At 37.6% G+C, this 14,280-nt stretch overlaps 1 pseudogene; it reads left to right on the top strand.

Moving 5' to 3' along the window:
* Positions 1 to 1,521: 1,521 nt before the first annotated feature.
* LOC148698067 (protein GL2-INTERACTING REPRESSOR 1 pseudogene) lies at positions 1,522 to 1,851 on the top strand (annotated as a pseudogene).
* The last annotated feature ends 12,429 nt before the right edge of the window (positions 1,852 to 14,280 follow it).

Genomic DNA, 14,280 nt, shown 5'->3' with positions numbered 1-14,280 from the left:
AGTTTAGTACAAATGATCTGAGGGATTATTATGGGAGAATGATCCCCTTTTATAGAAGAGAGTTTCTAGCTTTGTTCTGACATTGACACGTGTCATGTTGTGATTGGCCTCTGATATCGACATGTGTTGCACTGTGATTGGCCTCTGATACCGACATGTATCGTGTTGTGATTGGCCTCCTGGTTGGAGGAAAAGTCTTGTGGGTCATTGACGGTATGCTGTTGACTGGTGCTTAGTAGTTTCGGGATTGGTCAAGTATGGTACAAACAAATCTCAATACACCTATCTTTACACACTTCAATACTCTCCACCGAATTGAATTTAGATCGAGATCACCTTTGGTGACGGCTTGGCCCATTGGCAACGACTTCTGGGACATCACCGTTAACATTTAGGTGATAAACATCCTCACAACCTTAATCTTGGAGAGCTTGTTCAGCGCTTCCCTGGTGGTCTGGTGATGCAAAGAACGATGAGGTCTGCCTTGAGATAATGAAGTTATAACCGAGGTGCGTCCATTGGTGGTTGTAAACTATTTCCACACCACCTCTTAAGCCTTGGTTAAGCCTAGTGCCCTTGAGAATTTATGGAAGGGAACTCTCTTAGGAGTAGGCCCTACTATAAGAAGAAAAAAAATCCATTGTGCAAAAAGGTATTTAGACAATTTTTTAATTAATTATTAAACCCACATCAGCACATAACAAATGTTTTTTACAAAATTGTCGTGGAAGGATCATATTGATTGGCGACACCTATTTTCAATGACTAAATTGATTGATTTTCAATTTCAAAGACCATATTGTGATAAAAATCCATAAATCTTGTGGGGCCCATTTTTGCCACATCAGCACTTAATGGAATTTTTAATATAATTCTGATGGAAGGTCCACATTGATTTGTGACACCTATTTTCAGGGACTACATTGATTGATTTTTAATTTCAGAGACCATCTTGATGGTGAGGGTCAATTTTAGGGACTATATGTGATAAAAACCCTAAAAAATAAATTTGACGTTGATGTCAAATTTGACTCATAAATCACAAAAGCTTCAATTCCAGTCTACAAATAACACTTCGGTTAGAAGTTTTTTAATATCAAGTATGCACAATGACATCTCCGCCTAAAATTTAATATCTCCTTTGAAGATGCTTAGAGGTCCAACTGTTGAACACCAAACACATATTTGTTGATTGCTGACCCAACCCTACTACTATATATAGCTAGTTTTACCAGCATACCTTCACCAAACCATTTGTAGTGACTAGCTCCAATCTTGCAATTTCTGTAATTTTTGCCCATATATCTCTATAGCTCCAATCTAGTAATTTTTGCCTAATATACTGTCTGTATATATATTTTTCTCTATCTTTCCCAAGGCAAGACGTTGATTAATTATTATGTTCAACTATATGTTAATTATTATTTTAGGTTGATTAATGTCCTTGTGTTCTAATTTGCATGTTAGGGTTTTCGACAGGTGGGAGGTTTTCAGATCGATATTAAAAGGAGAGACACAAAGATGAGCAGACGCGGAAGTAGTGGTCCAAGGCTTGAATTGAAGCTGAACCTATCTCCTCCGAGGGCTAACTCATCGTCACCAGGTGACTCCCCAGCTGCCTCCGAGACATCCTCGGACATGTCAATCGATCACAGCTCATGCGTGTCATTGGAGCCTGATGATCAGATGATGCATTACCTGAGTACGCCCGAAGCCAAGGCGATGGTGCTCGCAGGGTGTCCTCGGTGCCTCATGTATGTCATGCTATCTGAAGTGGATCCAAAGTGCCCCAAATGCAAAAGCTCTGTCTTGCTCAATTTCTTTAGCGAAGAAAGCAGCAAAAGGAGATGAATATAGATCAGAATATGGCTTGCTTTTCTTGTTTTCACATGGAGCAAGTAAATTCCAATATATTTGTTAGGCTTTTGTGTTCCTGCTGAGGTTTTGGGTGTTCGGGTTAAGCCTTTTTATTCTTCCTAAAGAAAAATTTTATATTATATTTGCCCGAGTTGATTGCCTTTAGGTTCAAGTAGCTTGTAGAGTTTGTTAGGTTGTTTATTGTAAGAATATTGTGGAACTTTCATTTTCTATCTACTTTTCTTCTTCTACGTGAATGCATCCTAATTAAATCTTGTGCTTTCTTGCTTCCTTTGAAGAACTGATGAAGGTGCATCATAGAGTCAGCCATCTGGAGTTAGCTTGATCTAGCGATTTTCTATTTGGAAATTGCTTTTCTAGAAGACTTTTTGTTTAGAAGCACGTCGATGTTTTTGAGAAAACCAAATTTTTTATCGAGGTCTGAATCAAACCAAGTTTTTAACAAACCCTACTCATGTGGTCAAGTCCGTTAGCAATCTTAGACTGAATCAAAATTTTTGTCAAAACGTCATTCAGATGCATGGGTAAATAGTCAATATATTCCATCCATTGTTAAAGAAAAGCAAAAAAAAAAAAAAAAAAATGCACATTCCCATCTCAGGCACGAGTCGCACGACACCTACCACCTCCCGCCCTCCAAGCCTCTTCCTTTCCTAGCCACGCCACTCACAGCTCCTTCTCCATCTAACTCCTCAAATATCCCCAACTCCAACAATACATAAAGCAATTTCTCTCTCTTGGCATTTTCTTCCACCCCCATCTCACACAATAGTTTCGAGGCATCAACCGCATCGTTTAAATCAAATTTTTTTTCGAGGTCTGAATCAAACCCTAATCATGTGGTCAAGTCCGTTAGCAATCTAAGTCTGAATCAAATTTTTTGTCAAAAAGCCATTCAGATGCATGAGTAAATAGTCAATATATTCCATCCATTGTTAAAGAAAACAAAAAAAATAAAAAACGCACATCCCCATCTGAGGCACGAGTCGCACGACACATATCGCCTCCCGCCCTCCAAGCCTCTTCCTTTCCCAGCCACTCCACTCACAGTTCCTTCTCCATTTAACTCCTCAAATATCCCCATCTCCAACAATACATAAAGCAATTTCTCTCTCTTGGCATTTTCTTCCACCTCCATCTCACACAATAACTTCGAGGCATCAACCGCATCGTTTACATTCCTGGGATGAATAACGAAGGCCTTGGAGACCTTGATTTCATAGATGATGTTGAGCAGTTACTTGAGATTGGCCATGCTATATAATGCGAGAGAAGTCTTCGAAGAGGTTAATGGCTACCGTTGTTGTTTCACCAGGGGGGCGTTAAGGGTGTGCAAAAGATGAGCGGCATAGGGTCCTGAATTTTATAGAGGCCCCAAAAAATTTTGATCCTCCTATATATTACGTATGAGTATAAATTTTCTAATAAAAAAATTTTTGATTGAAAAGAAAATCATCATCATATGATTTTATCTATATTACAATTGATTAGGTGGAGCTTATACTTAATATATTAATTTTTCATTTTCTCTAGCAATAAAAAAACTAGTGTATTACTTTCTTCCACTTTACTAACTTATTTATTACTTTCTTCCACAACACTAGCCTATTTCCGCATCTCTCTTTTAGTCGTGCTCCATGCTTTCATGGATGAATCCTAAATCATAATTTCATAGCAATTGGAGATTATTCATTAGTAAGAGTGAGATGTTGATTTCAATTAAATTTGAATATTGATTGTGGAATTTCTGTATGAATATATTGTCCAAAAACTGTTTTTTTTTTTTTTTTTAAATAAGGAGAGCCTTTTCATCTAATTTGCACAGAGCCTCCAAAACATCAAGGACGGTCCTGTGTTTGACTTGAGGAGGTTGATTGGTAGAGACAACAAATAGGATGGAAGGACATATTTGTCTTAAATCTTTAACGGATATTCAACGGAAAAATGAAACAAAATTGCAAATTGGATCAGTATTACTAACAGACTTGACCACACGGTTATGGTTGATAGTTTTTTTCATCACAAGAGCTATATTAAAATTAGGGTCTCACCACAAGTAACATGAAAAAAAGTTGGCCCTTTAATAAAAACCAAATGCACGCTCCATTAAAGTTCTTGAAGTTCTTCCTAAACTTAAAATACTTTTTAACTTTTTGGTCAAGCGTTGTCATAAACGTTTTGAATTATATGAAAGAGTGTTTAGCCATTTTAAAAATAATTTTAAACAGGTAAAAATTCTCGTTCCAAATTAAGAACCATAAAGGAATAGAGGATGGATATAGAATCCTACCTTCTCTTTTTTATTATCTTGATTGGTGAATCTACCTTAATATCATAAATAATTCTCATAAATATGGGAAGAAAAGAAGGTTAACACGGGAGTGGATTTTAAAGAGAGTAAAGGATCCTGGACATGATGTGCAAAAACACATCAAGCGGCCTAATGGTAAGAGCGCAGATTGCGGCTCTCCAATAAATAAATAAAATATGAGAGATTCTGGGTTCGTTGCTTGCTGTGAGTTTGTTTGAATGTGGCTGCGGATAAAGTGAAATTCCCCATAACTTCTTCGAATCTAAAAAGGGTTGATTGTGTTTGACAACCGGTTGTCCCTCTTTTAAAAGAAAAAAAAATGTAAAAGAATATAATCACCTGCTGGCACCACGGTATATTAAAATGTATGGTATCACCGTATCAGAATGTCGTACAACAGTGTAATATCTCTAACTTGTTATCATGTATGTTAGGTTTCTTGACTTACATGATCTTGATTTGCAAGAAATTAAAGAAAAGTGAAATTAAAACCACGAAGACGAAGATTCAACGTTCATGGCATTCTGTCATTTAATATTACGATCTAGTAATATTTTTCTTTACTTGTAAGTGAGAGATTTTAAGTTTGATTCTTGTCAAAAGCGAAATTGAATCACATTATTACGGCAATCCTATTGTAAGGTTTAGCTCCATTTCCTCGCTCTCTTATTGTAGATACTATCGCTTTTTCAAAAAAAAAAAAAAAAAAAAATTTTCCACCTCTTTTTTTTCATCCTAACATCTAACTGTTTAACTCACTAAAATATGGCTCTACAAAAACCACTACAGTGCCTGCTGAAATTAGTACATCATGTAATGAATTCTTATTAAATTTTCTGTGTCTGGAGTAAATAGGGCAGGGCCGCGCCATTTGAGGCACCATTTCTCTCATCAATGTCAATGCACAACCGTTGCAGTGGTAGTTGAGCAAACTTCCCTAGTATAATTTCTACTTCCAGAACATAACTTCGGCTAATGTCAACTTAAAATTTGTATTTTTAAATTCCAGAGCAACAATTTAAATTACTTAAATTTGTGTCGTTAATTTACTCAATACATTGAAATTTGTCAAAAATTCTTGCTAGTTCTTTAATACAATATATTTTTTTTATAATACAATCTCAGCTGAAAACGGTCCCCTTTCCCTTTTATGGAGGGTTTCTCTCAAATAACTTTTTGGAACATGTTCTGTATTTTATTTCAAAAATCTAAGCCGTCTATCTTTTTAAATAGTAGTTCAAAATCATATTTACAGAAGCTTAGACCCTTATTAAGGTATTCACTTGTAGTGAAGAAAAATAAAATGTGAAATACTTAATAGAGTGGTTAAATAGTTATGAATTTGAGTGATTTTTTTTTTTTTTTTCAAAGATGACTTTTGAAAAAAATAAAATAATGGGTTCAAATCTTTTGCACTCATTTTGTGTATGGCCTATCTGTGATCTCTATCATGATCGACACGTGTTAATAAACTTAACCTTCTTTAACTTTCAATCAATGATACAGGTAGACTTGGCATTCGTGTCATGTTTTTCGTTTTCGTGTCATACCCGATAGCTTAATGAGTTGTGCCGTGTAATACCCATTAAAGTAAATGGGTAATATGACCCAACCCGACCCGAAATCGACCTGTTAATATTATCACATAATATGACCTGACCCGTTACCCGTTAAGAAAAATATATTTTAAATCAATAAATAATGAAAATGAAAAACAAACCCCAAAAAAATGTAAAACATAATAACTAATTAGTATATTCATACTAAATTTTGGAGTTGACCCCTTAATGAAAGTTGTAAAGCTTATCATTACGAGTGATTATACATTTTTACATTTTCACACTTCTATAATAATTATTATTAATTTTGCATTCAAATGAAAAACACTGTTCATGAGATTTTGAGGAATTAAACCTAAGTTTTGTTTATGTGCTATCGAATTAACGTTAAATTAGTTATTTCGCATATATATAGGTGAAACGTAACCTTAGGACGAGCGTGGTCAGGCGAGACTTGGGGGCTACGATCTTGCTAATTACCAGTGAGTGGACTTTTATTTTCTATATATGTATATATGCTTACGATTCCCAGAAACTGTTTTAAATGAACGTATGTTTTAAATGCCATGTCATGTGTGCATTACGTGTTAGTATTGCATTAGTATAGTTATGCATAGTCTCGGATGAGGTTGCGGAGGCCCATGTAAGCTTCATGTGAGTACATCATGATGGTATTAGTTGTATTGTGTATGGTTATACGTTGATGCATTTTGAGCTCATTATCCTGAACCCCGGTGTTAATGCTCTTGCCCGTGGCCAGGGCACAATCCTTCATGTGATGTTCACCTCACGCACCGCACGCTCACCTTGGATCCAAGTTTGGTGCACAACCCCATCGTACAAACCACAATAGGTGGTTCCGACTCGTAGGTGACCCGCGATTATTTGCACAACCTTCATGTGATTGTAGCATTCGAGCGTACTTATTTACACCTAGCCCTATCATACAGACCACAATAGGTGGTTTCGACTCATGTACATGCATACCTGATGAGCTATAGATTCAGCCGTACAGGTCATATTAGGTGCATCCGGCTGGCATACTATTCTACATTGATTTGTATCACCTGACTTGCACATTTTATTGTTGAACATCTTGACATGGCATACCTTTGTTTTCACTGCTTCTAAGCATTGTTTTTATATACTTACGTGTTATTATTTTCTGGGAAATTATATGGGTTTTACAGTGAGGGGTTAGTATGTATAATTAGCACTTAGTTGGTTTGACTGCACTGTTGGATTGCCAATACTCTAAATACTTGTATTTGGTACTTGATCACTTTCACGCACTTATTTATTATCACTAGTTAAATTAGCTTAGGTTGGTTTTTATTTATTCGCATTTATCTATTACTATTGTCACTTCTGTTGCTCGACTTCGGTAGGGGTGTGTCATATAGTATATTATAAAAATAAATAAATAATACTTAAATTTAAAAATTTATATAGAATAATAATACAATAATAATGAATAAACAATATATACATAAACCATTATATCTATTTATTTTATAGTAAGCTTTTTCAATATTTAAAAAAATTAAAATCATCAAAATAACTTTTTTCTTATCATGTCGAAACAGGTTACATGTATGTCACTTTCGTGTAATCATGTTAAGGACCCATTATTAATAGATTCTTATCGTGTGCCCTGATAATGACCCAATTAATTATCGTGTTGACCTGAAACCCATTATTTTCGTGTCGTGTTAACGGGTCATGTAAGAAATTGTCATGTCTAGATACAGGCAACACACAAAATGAGTGCAAAAAATTTGATTTCTAATAATGTGAAGTGAGCTCTATTGATTTGAAGAATCCTCGATTGAAGCTCATTGCGTAAAGCACTTCTAGAAGGACAAGGATTTTCTTTCCTCTTGTTTGAACGCTCAAGATTTCATCTTTGTAGAGAGAAAAAGAAAAAAATAAGTAGAGAGAGAAAAAAGAAAAAGAAATGAAAAAAAACTGTGAGAGGAGGGGACGGAGGCAAGGTAAAAGGAAGGGATGGGAATCCTCCTAGAAACACCCGAATACAACTTGGAAACGAAAGCAACTACCATTAGCTATAACCCAAAAATGGAAAATTATACAGCAACTACCACTAGCTATAATTGTAAACATGAAAATTTTGTAACGAATAAAACGAGAACACGTGCACAAAGTAGATTTGTATTGATTTGAATTTGTAGGTTACAATCTCTGTTTACAATTTCCCCCTGATTCAGTCTTCAAATTTGACGTAGGTGCGTAGGTTGTTGATCCAAGGGTTGTGATGACTTGATCTCGGAAGAATTATTGAACGATTGCTTCAAGTTTTGAGCTTGAAATGATGCTTGGATGATCTTCACCTCAAAGTTGGGGCAAAGGGTGATGTTGATGCAAGATTTTGTTGATTCAAGGGTTTTGGTGACTTGATCTTGAAATGAACGTCATTACAAGTTTTAAGCTTGCAACAAAGTCTTGAAGAAGTCGGCACGAGTGCTTGTTGATTATTTAAGGGGAGTGTTTCGGTTGGTCGAAAGAAAGCTTCGACTTTGGTTGTACGTTCTTCAAAGAGAGCTTTGGCAGCGTATTAGTCTTCAAAGATTTGTGTCTTGGTTCTTCTCAATGTGCAATTTTGACCCGTTTGTGTGTCTTGGATCCTTGTATTTATAGACTTCCAAAGCCATGCCCTTGGATGGATTTGGCTTTGATTTGTGTCTTGATTCGTCCCTGGGAGAATTTAGGCATGTTTTGTGTCTCAATTTCAGCTACCTTCCTCATATTGGCCTAAATTTATAGGCCTTGTTGCCTATTTGTGAGCAATCTTCAATTCTTGCTTATTTTGTGAAGATGCTTTGGCTTTCTTTCCAGTTTTGAGAGATTTTGGGCCCCTTGCCGATTTTAAGGGGGATTTTCTCCCTTTTGCCGAATTTTGGGAATGTTTTACACTTCCCTTACTTGATTTGTGCCACGTCATTGATGACTTGTCAATTTGTGATGAGTCATATGCCACATGGTGTTTTGTGATACACCTTTTGTATGCAACGAAATTTACATGTCTACAATAACACATACATATAAACTTTGTAGCAACTACAACTAGCTATGATTGAATGAAATTTTTTATACCAGCTACCGCTAGCTATAACCCATAAATGGAAAGGACAGATAATTTTCTTTGCTTTTGCCAAATTTAAGGTAAACCAGAAGAACTGACAACTGAGAGTCCGTGAGCTTTATTTGCTTGTCTCTCAACCATTAAAAAGATCTTACAAAGTTGCAGACATAATTGTATCATAAAGAACTGAAGGAAATAACGACAGAGTACGTACATACACAACCTTCACACCTACTTTTCCTTTTAAATGTTTTTTGGGTAATGAACAGCTGGTCATCAAGAGTTCAGGTTAGTTGCAAAGGGTTAAACATATTAGAGCTATCTTAATGGAAGTCTCTTTAAAGTTTTTTGAAAATGGTGGTTATGGACCCGATCACAATGGGTCGATAGGGTTTCTAAATTAAAGAACTTAGGTTAAGATCAAATACTTATTAATTAAGAATATATTGATTAGGAATTAATTTTGGTTTTTGAGTTAGGTTAAAGGGCTTTATTTATTATTTAGGTATAGGTCAATGTGTTCCATATGAGTATCAAGTCGTTATAAATGATTAAACATGATGCTTCTGCCCTTAATAATCTGACTGAAACTTAAAACTGAATTCCAGTATCCTTAAAGCTCATATCCGACACTACCTTGCAATTTTTATTCTTCAATTTTATGGATTCAAATTTCACTCTTTATAACCTTATTAGTTTGCCTGATTTTTAGTTGAGGTTGATCACGGCCTAGGAAGGCGAAAGCTCAACTCTCGTCAAAGCCATCTTGGCCTTGCGCATATGAACGGATGCACAGAGTCAATTGATCGGAATCCCCCATGAACACCGGTGCGGGGTGAATGAGATTGATTGGGGGTGTTAATGACTCCTTAATGAATGGCCTACATATCTCTGGGAATGGACTTAAATCACAAGTGAGTACTAGAGAATGATCAGTAGTGTGATGTGTGCCACATCATAAAACATCCTTGATGAATAAGCCTTGGCGAACCAGCTCTTGAAGCACATTAAGACGTAGCGCGCCCCTGACGAAGTATTCTGAAGCAGGACAAGGATAGATGATCGTGATTTTTTTTCTAAGGGTGTTATGCAAGAAACCACTCAACTAGCCACGAACTGAGCGTTTGGTAGTGTGTACTCTCTTTTGACCCTCGGAAAAATGTCTTCTCCCACCTTAACGCCCAAAGGAGCATTCACTCCCGATTCAGACTGCGAGCCAATGTACACTCACGGTTGATAGCACACTCTGACGAGCATTTTGGACATTTTAGGCAAAGCGTCCGTTCTTGGCTTGGCCCATAAGAAGTTCCTCATACCATGCATCAAAGTAGCAGCACGAGGGACGGAGGGAAGCACAAGTGTGGTCTGGCTCAAGTTTAACTGGTAACCTACACTAAACGCAACCACGAGCAGCTCGCTCGATAGCTAGAGACGAACCACGTGCACCGAAGTCGCAGCATAAACAGATCCATATCTCATCAATCCCTGGCTAGCATATAAGTCGGAGTCACCTATAGTGACCTGTACGACTTATCCATATCTCATCAATCATAGCTAGCATATAAGTCAGAGTCACCTATAGTGACCTGTACGACTTATCTGTATCTCATCAATCCTGGCTAGCCAATAGCTCAATAAGTATACCTGCACACGAGTCGGAACCACCTAAAGTGGTCTGTACGACAGGACTGGGTGTAAATAAATACGCTCAAGTGCTACGATCACGTGAAGACTGGGCGAATAATCGCGGGTCACTTACGAGTCGGAACCACCTAAAGTGGTATGTACGACAGGACTGTGCACCTACCTTGAATCCAAGGTGAGCGTAAGGTGCGGGAGGTGAACATCACGTGAAGGACTGTGCCCTGGCCACGGGCGGGAGCACTAACACCGGGGTGCAGGTTTATGAGCTCTCAATGCATCTCAATATAACATGTGGAACTCATGGCAACCAGTACGATAGTAACGAAGTTGCCTAACTCATAACTGTAGTCATGCTATAACTCAATCGATTCAACTAATACCTGAGTTCACCTTTGCACTTGAAAGCATTCCCAATAATTATATGCAAATAATATACATATGGATATACCATGATGCAATCTAATACTCAACCATGTCGTAGCATTTTCAATTATAAACAATACAGTGAGAAGTGTACAATCAATAATGCCCTACACCCAAACTACTTATTTTCAGGGATAATTATCCATGACAACCCAATTAACACTAATTTAACAAACTAATTCATAAAACTAAAACTTGCATTTACCAATTTCCTTCGCATTACTCAATTTCCCAAGCAAGGCTTTTGTCTCAAATATTTTATGGCTGCATCTAACGTCTCGTTAGACTGCCTACTTACCCTAGACAGGGATCAAGCCATTCGTAGTTCATATAGGTATTTCAAGCATTCACAATAATTATACGAAGGTAATATACCTAATCAATTTAAAAGTGTCGATAGAACTCTCAACAATATGTACGATAAAAAGGAAAAGATCCACTCACCTGGAATCCACGCTATGATTCTCTAACGCACACATCGAGGCGTCCTGAATGATTGGTCCTTGTCACCAGTTATCAAATCACATCTCAGAACTCTTATCCGAAGAATACGTAATTCACATAAAACACAACCTCATAAACAGATCTAAAATAGTTTGAGACCCATTGACCACAAGTCAACCGTCGATCAAAGATCGACGGTAGGGTTTACAACCCTGTATAACTTGACCCGGAAGATCCGCATATCAGATTCCCAATCTGCAACTCCCAACGATCCACAAGGAAAATCTTCGTTTTAATTCTAAGGACAACCGCCAAAATGATTTTATAAAATGTCGTCAAAACCACAAAATTGTCCAAAACTGAAGAAAAGTTAAAATATTTTTCCATATTCGACGAGGTGGCATCATTCGAACGTCAAACACAAAAACCAAGAGTGCTCACATCACGCGTATGATGAACACAATACTGCCCAACATATGCTCTGATACCAAACTGACACACCCCGACCCAGAAAGTCCACTTGGACCCTGAATCGAGCTGTGTTGGCCGACACCTGGAAGGTGACGAAGCCATAAAATGTGATAGTGTATAAAAAGTGAATAAATTTGAATCTAAAAGTGTCTAAGTACCAGAGTGCGCTACGAGTGGGAGCGAACCCATCTCACACGCGACCAGGGTTAAGCTTTGATACCAAATTGTCACATCCTGGCCCGGGGCGGATCACTTCCCTGGCCCGCTCCACCACCGTAGCACGATATTGTCCGCTTCGGGCTTACCATTCCCTCATGGTTTTGTTTTTGGAAACTCACGAGCAACTTCCCAGTGGGTCACCCATCATGGGATTGCTCTAGCCCTCTCCTCGCTTAACTTCGGAGTTCCTACGGAACCCGAAGCCAGTAAGCTCCCAAAAGGCCTCGTGCTAGGTAGGGATGGGAATATACACTTAAAGGATCACCCCCCTGGGCGATGTGGGATGTCACAATCCACCCCCCTTAGGGGCCCGACGTCCTCGTCGGCACACCACGACCAGGATTAGGCTCTGATACCAAATTGTCACACCCCGACCCAGAAAGTCCACTTGGACCCTGAATCGAGCTGTGCTGGCCGACACCTGGAAGGTGACGAAGCCATAAAATGTGATAGTGTATAAAAAGTGAATAAATTTGAATCTAAAAGTGTCTAAGTACCAGAGTGCGCTACGAGTGGGAGCGAACCCATCTCACACACGACCAGGGTTAAGCTCTGATACCAAATTGTCATATCTTGGCCCGGGGCGGATCACTTCCCGGGCCCGCTCCACCACCGTAGCACGATATTGTCTGCTTTGGGCTTACCATTCCCTCACGGTTTTGTTTTTGGGAACTCACGAGCAACTTCCCAGTGGGTCACCCATCATGGGATTGCTCTAGCCTCCTTCTCGCTTAACTTCGGAGTTCCTACGGAACCCGAAGCCAGTGAGCTCCCAAAAGGCCTCGTGCTAGGTAAGGATGGGAATATACATTTAAGGATCACTCCCTTGGACGATGTGGGATGTTACAAAATTAGTATAATATTTTATAAGTAGGTAAATTAATTTAAATGTTGGTAAATTAGTATAATATTTGTTTGTAGGTAATTACATGATTCAAAATGTAGGTTTATTAGTATAATATTTTATAAGTAGGTAAATTAATTTGTATGTAAGTAATTACATAATTCAAACAATATTATTTTTTCCGTACAAGATTGTCTTTCTCTTTTAAATTTGGTAAATTAATTTATATATGTTGCTAATATTTATGATACAAGAAAGGTAAAATATCCATATGGATTTAATTTCTCATCATAATTAGGATGAGCAATAACATTTATGGACCAAATTAGGATTCTATGGCATAAGTTGTAATTGTATTGTAATAGTTGGTCATATATTTGTCTACATGGTAGGCTATTTGAAATTTGGGTTTTATTTGAATGTTTAAATTTAGATGGGTTTTTATTTGGAAAATAGGAGTTTCAAGGGTCTATATCTAAAGTTCAAAACATGGGGAAGAAGCATATAATGAGCGATCATTGAAATATTCAATAAGTCTCTTCCATTTTATTGAAAAATTAAAATGCAAAATGAAAGTTATCGATTTTCTGTCCAAGTGAGAGTCGAGATTGGCACCTAGGCAGGCTAGGTGGATGCCTAAGTGGGTTTAGGCGCACTTTCTTAATTTTCAAATGCTTAGGACTAATCGCGGCGGTGCCAGCCGCCTAGCGCTGCCTTTTTAGAATAGTGGTTCAAATACACTACTTCGCCTCGATTCCGTTGAGTGGTTCGGAATTGTATTCTATTTGAGATTCCGTTGAGTGATCCGGATACCCTACTTCACCTCGGTTCCGTTGAGTGGTCCGAAATCATCGTATTCTATTCGGGATTCTGTTGAGTGATCTAGATACCTTGCTTCCCCTCAATTCCGTTGAGTGGTTCGGAATCTTATTCTATTTGAGATTCCTCTGAGTCGGTCTAGAATGTAGGAACATAGAAGCTGCTCAAGCTTATACTTGTGTTGGAAACTTAGAGTTTCAATGCTATTGATTTGAATTTTAGGTAAGGAAATACAACGAACCTTACATAGGTCAGCTTTACTAAACTTAATGAAGTGATATAAAATTTTATTGGTTGATTAACCTAGTTAAACGTTAATAGCATGCATTTTTGTTTTTTTAATTATTGATTCAATTGTTGGTTGTGTTCGTGGGATTGTTGTTGGAAAACAGTGTGATATACGTAATAGAGGAAAGCAAAAACTCTGATGGTTAATGGGTTGACTTAGATGTTATAAAATTGAGTGGATCATGCTCGTTGAGTTCTATTGAGTAATTTTGGAACCCTATGTTTTTATGCTAGAGGAATGGTGAACCACAAATGGCTTAATCAATTCTTTCGGTGT

This window comes from Pyrus communis, chromosome 3 (assembly GCF_041283825.1).
Source record: "Pyrus communis isolate YQ-2024b chromosome 3, ASM4128382v1, whole genome shotgun sequence".
In the NCBI taxonomy this organism is placed as follows: domain Eukaryota; kingdom Viridiplantae; phylum Streptophyta; class Magnoliopsida; order Rosales; family Rosaceae; genus Pyrus; species Pyrus communis.
This window is presented reverse-complemented; position numbering and strand designations above follow the sequence as displayed.